At 44.3% G+C, this 6437-nt stretch overlaps 1 pseudogene; it reads right to left on the reverse strand.

Annotated features, from left to right (window-relative positions):
- LOC139025250 (von Willebrand factor A domain-containing protein 7-like) overlaps positions 1-6437 on the reverse strand; it is a 54155-nt pseudogene that overhangs the window by 15854 nt on the left and 31864 nt on the right.

Raw genomic sequence — 6437 nt, forward strand, 5'->3', positions numbered from 1 at the left:
GATGGCACAATGCAGAGCATCCTGTCGGCTGTATCACCGCCTGGTACGGCAACTGCTCCGCCCACAACGTAAGGCTCTCCAGAGGGTAGTGAGGTTGCAGAACGCATCACCGGGGGGCAAACTACCTGCCCTCCAGGACACCTACACCACCCGATGTCACAGGAAGGCCATAAAGATCATCAAGGACAACAACCACCCAAGCCACTGCCTGTTCACCCCGCTATCATCCAGAAGGCGAGGTCAGTACAGGTGCATCAAAAGCAGGGACGAGAAACTGAAAAACAGCTTCTATTCTCAAGGCCATCAGACTGTTAAAACAGCCACCACTAACATTTAGCGGCCGCTGCCAACATACTGACTCAACTCCAACCACTTTAAAAAATGGGAATTGATGGAAATTATGTAAAATGTACCACTAGCCACTTTAAACAATGCCACTTAATATAATGTTTACATACCCTACATTACCCATCCATATGTATATGTATATACTGTACTCTATATCATCTAATGCATCTTGCCATCTTTATGTAATACATGTACCACTGCCACTTTAAACTATGCCACTTTATGTTTACATACCCTACATTACTCATCTCAGATGTATATACTGTACTCTATACCATCTACTGCATCTTGCTATGCCGTTCTTACCATCACTCATTCATATATCTTTATGTACATATTCTTTATCCCCTTACACTTGTGTGTATAAGGTAGTAGTTGTGGGAATTGTTAGGTTAGATTACTTGTTGTTATTACTGCATTGTCGGAACTAGAAGCACAAGCATTTCGCTACACTTCGCATTAACATCTCCACCATGTGTATGTGATAATAAAATTTGATTTGATTTGATTTGTTCTTAGGCAAAATTGTGAGTGAGCCCACTTCCCTTGGCTGAGAAGCAACCCACACATGAATGTCTCTGGATGCTTTACTGTTGCATACACAGATGTAGCGCTCACTTTTCTTCTCCGGACAAGCTTTTTCCGGATGCCCCAAACAATCGGAAAGGGATTCATCAGAGAAAATGACTTTTACCCAGTCCTCAGCAGTCCAATCCCTGTACCTTTTGCAGAATATCAGTCTGTCCCTGATGTTTTTCCTGAGAGATGTGGCTTCTTTTGCTGCCCTTCTTACACCAGGCCGTCCTCCAAAAGTCTTCGCTTCACTGTGCATGCAGATGCACTCACACCTGCCTGCTGCCATTTCCTGAGCAAGCTCTGTACTGGTGGTGGCCCCGATCCCGCAGCTGAATTAACTTTAGGAGACGGTCCTGGCGCTTGCTGGACTTTCTTGGGTGCCCTGAAGCCTTCTTACAACAATTGAACTGCTCTTCTTGAAGTTCTTGGTGATCGATAAATGGTTGATTTAGGTGCAATCTTACTGCAGCAATATCCTTGCTTGTAAGCCCTTTTTGTGCAAATAGATGATGAAGGCACGTGTTTTCTTGCTTGCAGGTAACCATGGTTGACAGAGGAAGAACAATGATTCCAAGCACCACCCCTCCTTTTGAAGCTTCCAGTCTGTTATTCGAACTCAATCAGCATGCAGAGTGATCTCAGCCTTGTCCCGTCAACACTCCCACCTGTGTTAACGAGAGAATCACTGACATGATGTCAGCTGGTTCTTTTGTGGCGGGCGATGAAATGCAGTGGAATTTATTTTTGGGAAATTCAGTTCATTTGCATGGCAAGAGGGACTTTGCAATTAATTGCAATTCATCTGATCACCTTCATAGCATTCTGGAAGTATGATGCAAATTGCCATCATACAAACTGGGCCAGCAGACTTTGTGAAAATGAATAATTTGTGTCATTCTCAAAACCTTTGGCCACGACTGTAGTAGCCTAAACCTATCGCTGTTACATTGAAACTGGGTGAATGCAATATGAATGAAGTTATCAAATATGCTGTAATAGAAATAAGGCCTCCTCATCTTAAACGGCATTGACCGCCACTGGTTTGTAGCCCAAACTGTTTGGATGCTACAAACGTTTTTGTGAGAAGACCGGTTCTTTGGGATGTCTGCTGGTCTGACAAACAGGTGTATCTTCTACCGCACATGAGGAACGGCGACATCAGCTGATTGAGACGCAGACCATGCAAAAAACACATATCTTTAGTTTAAAAAGATGGATTTTGATGGAGATTTCTTTACTATGCCAATTATGCTGCTGTTCCTAGGGGTGGGATGTGTGCAGTCGAAGCATTATTTACTCTAAACTGTGTCCTACGCACTAAACTACTAGCTAGTCAATCAGACTGACCACTATTTAGTTTCACTGATATGTGAAGTGAAACAGAATGTGAAATCAGACCGGTTTCACATTGCTACTAATCAACTCAGGTTATTTGTTTTTTATATACAGAGGTCAGTAGGAAAGCAGAGGTTTTTTATTAATGACAGATGTAAACTAAAGACTTACATTATGCTACAAAATTAAAACATCTTACAGTGCAAATGACATGTTGAGAAAGTGCCTAGAGAGAGTACAGCTGGCAGTTTTTTACAAAAGGACATTCATTTTCATCGTGGCTTTGGCCCTGTTTCAGGCTGACTACTTTGCAGACGCCTGCCAGATTTCACCATGGAGAGGTGTTTAACATATCACGTTCCACATCATATAGCAATCTGATGCATCATTTCGCCGACAATTATGTATCACGCTAAGCATTTGTTGATGCAATGCAGTGTCTGCGATATAGTCGGCCTGGAACGTAACGTTAACATTAAGAGGCAGTGTCGGGAAGGCAGCAATACATGAGCCTTACCCTATTACCATAACAAGTGGGAAGGTGGCATTTACCACATAGGACATAGGAAAATCCCCTTGAACGCCCTCCAACTGGTAATTACTAGTCTATCACCCATGAGCTACAACGTCTCCCAAATGCTGTCCTCTGATGTCACCTGCTAAGGAAATTAACTCGATAACAGCATTTTCAGCAGTTAAATGCAACAAAACCTTATTAAAAGCAATCTATTAATATGGTTTTTGAAAACTATAAATATTGGCAAGCATGATGGCTGTACTTTGTGTTTATGGTTGTCGCAGCTGGTTGGCCATTAGCCAAATCAGTGTTTCCAACAAGTTCTAAGCATGTGAATGCACTTCACAACGTTTAAATGACAGATTCCCACTTGGTTATGAACGCAGCATTAGTTCAAATAAGTAGGTCTCTGAGGGACGTGGTGAGAGAGCAGAGACCAGCAGACACACCAACAGTGGGAGGGACAGGGCAAGGAGGGCGGTCCCGCGTTGCGGACATGGGAAAACCGACAGGTGCCGACGTTCCTGGCTTTGTCCACGCCTCCAGCTCCACTGTCAGAGAGCAGCACGAAGCGTTGAACGCTGCTGCAACAAACGTCTGCTTCAGGTCCGTGTGGGTGAGGCTGCCTATGCCCTGGAGGTGTGTGAGGCTGGCGATGCCGTGCCGTTAACGCCATCGGTCAGGTTGGCAGAGAGCTGCCAGAAGGCAGAGCTGCAGGCTGCTGGGTCAGCAGGGCAGTCGACCACGAGACGCTGACCACCTCACACTGTGGAGGGGTGAAATCTGTCACTGCAATGGGGGGAGATTAATTAAGTGATGAGGAGAAAGAGAGACGTGGGTTCTATAAGTCTAATTCTGGCCCAGAGATGTGGTAGTACTTTCTCTGACCACCAGAGGACTTGCTGAGCGTCAACACTCAAAGAGGAGCTGAACTCAAAAAACAACTTATTTGGTTGAAAATGGCCTACATGGCATCGCTATTAGTCAATACATGTTTTATTAAACAATATATACATATTTTTAACTAGGTAAGTCAGTTAAGAACAAATTCTTATTTACAATGACGCCTACACCAGCAAAACCGGACGATGCTGGACCAAATGTGCGCCGCCCTACGGAACACCCTATCACAGCCGGTTGTATTAAAGCCCGTTGCCATTAACTTGTCAGATATTTTTTGTTGACAATTTGCATAGAAAATGGATGCCTCCTACAGTGCGTTTCCACTGAATGGTCTTGTCAATAAAAATGAGCTGGACGGAATGACGTCACACCTACAACAACTTTTTGGCTAAAAACCAAGTGTTGGTTCAAAAAATGAAGTAGTTGAAGTGTTTATCCATTTAGGGAAATTGATGAATGAACTGCAGAAAGCCTGTATGCCCTCCCACCTCTCTGTTTCATGTCTCAGGTAGCCTGCAGACAGCTTGTCTGCCCTCCCACCTCTCTGTTTCATGTCTCAGGTAACCTGCAGACAGCCTGTATGCCCTCCCACCTCTCTGTTTCATGTCTCAGGTAGCCTGCAAAAGCCTGCATGGATAGAATGCAAGAATTTACAAAAATTTGGCATATTCTAATAATTCTAATGTGCCAACGTGTCGCCACAGTCAGCGCCATGATGAAACTTGCGCTCTAGTAGATCTGAAATAATTGGATGTTGAAACTTGTATCCAGCCAATCAGAAAATCAAGGCGAAGCAATTCAGGGATTCTTGAAAGTCAGGACAAGGATCCTGCAAAGACACATTATTTCTTATAGTTGAAATATAGATTTAGCAAGCAGTTGGCATTTAGAATCACATGCCCTGCATACCTTCACAGTTATTATTCATCATTTATTTTTTGGTCGAATTAACCTGGATCAATAGAACCTGCCTATTTACTACAAAGTGTAAATAGGATCATTTTGGTCATAGAGTCAGTTTTGATCAAAACAGAGATGAGTAATTGAGGTCATCGCTTTTTACCTGAGGGTTGGGTTTTGATTTCAAATCCCTTGCCTACACGGGACCACTGCCAGGCACAGTCTACAGTTGACGCTAATCAAATCATCCAGAGTACAGGTGCCAGTTGTCCTGCCGCAGAATAATTTCACAGCCGATCTAACCAGTAGCATGCAGAGCTTTGGAATTGTTCATACAACAATCTATTGTCACACATTTTCATGTTGAAAGAATTTGTTTAAAAAATAAATAAAAGGCTTGTAATTTTCTCCAATTTAAACATCTTCACATTCGTGAGCTACGGTTAGCATCAGACAGCTTTCATCAGAGATGTGGATTTCGCGTCCGTCTCCACTGTATGAGCCGTACCCACTAGCTATAGGCGGCCCGTCTCCACTTATGGCCGTCTCCACTGTATGGCCCGTCTCACTGTACCGCCCCGTCTCCACTGTATGGCCGTCTCCACTAGTCTCACTGGGGCCGTCTCCACTGTAGGGCCGTCTCCACTGTATGAGCCGTCTCCACTTCTAAATAGCCTCCTTTCCTCATCTCTTTCCTCATCACCATTTACCTTCTCTTTTCAGCGATCACCATGTTCTCCTCCTCTCCGAGTGTCCTGAGGTGTCAGCGTCTCGTCTGGCGACTGCCCAGCTGACCCAGCACTCTGCAGCTCCGCCTTTTGGCAGCTCCTGCCAACATGACCAGATGCGTCAACGCACGGGCATCGCCAGCCTCAACACACCGCCAGGAGCGGTAACCTCACTCAACACGACCTAAAGCAGACGTTTTAGAGCAGCGATCAACGCTTCGTGCTGCTCTCTGACAGTGTGAAGCTGTGGCGGTGGACAAAGCCATGAATTCGGCACCTGTCATACACCACCAAGGTAACCTGGCATCCACAGGAGCTGAGGAGAGGACGGCTCATAACAGTGGCTGAAATTGAGTGAATGGAATGTTATCAAACACAATGGAAACCATAGAAACCAAAGTTTGATACACTTCCAGCCATTACTATGAGCCGTCCTCCCCAATTAAGAGCCACCTGGGGTTGTGGTCAATTGTGTGTATGCTCGCTATATCTTATCTGACAGCAATTGTTGTTTGTCCTCGTCACGTCCACAGCCAAACACCTGTCTTGACGTAATTGTCTTAAGCAACCGCGTGACGTGATTGGTCCAGAATCCCATCGCTGAGCGTAATCAAAGAAAGTGATGAGAGAGGAAAACTGGGCCCAAAATCTGTTTTCTCTGCAGGGGCGTTGTTTGTTGTGTTCGCTCACCCAAAATGAGGAGTTCTGTATGAGTCAATGAGTGTGAATTTGATAACAGAAAATGTCATGGCTTATTTGCTACATGTGGCTTATTTGATCTAATATAAGTTTTACAGTGATTAGTGTATGAGTGTACTGTTATAAGTAGGACATGTGACATCCCTGCAACTTTGAGAAAAAAATACTTTGTATCGGAGTTGTGCCTGGTCGTCACAAGTTACCACAAAAGTCATAAACCCCGCCTATTTCTACAATTTATCTTCTTAAAAAAATGTATCTTAACCTTAAGCACACTGCTAACCGTGCTAATGTGCTAAAGTCCAACCTCGAAACATAAATGGAAAACCAAAACCTGTAAAAAAAAGCGGGTGCTCGACAGCCCGCCGTTCCGTTTCGTGGACAAAGAATCCCATTGTTAGAGCGGAGACATAAGCATCATCATATATCCA

The sequence above is a fragment of the Salvelinus sp. IW2-2015 genome, unplaced genomic scaffold, assembly GCF_002910315.2.
Source record: "Salvelinus sp. IW2-2015 unplaced genomic scaffold, ASM291031v2 Un_scaffold2425, whole genome shotgun sequence".
Taxonomy (NCBI): domain Eukaryota; kingdom Metazoa; phylum Chordata; class Actinopteri; order Salmoniformes; family Salmonidae; genus Salvelinus; species Salvelinus sp. IW2-2015.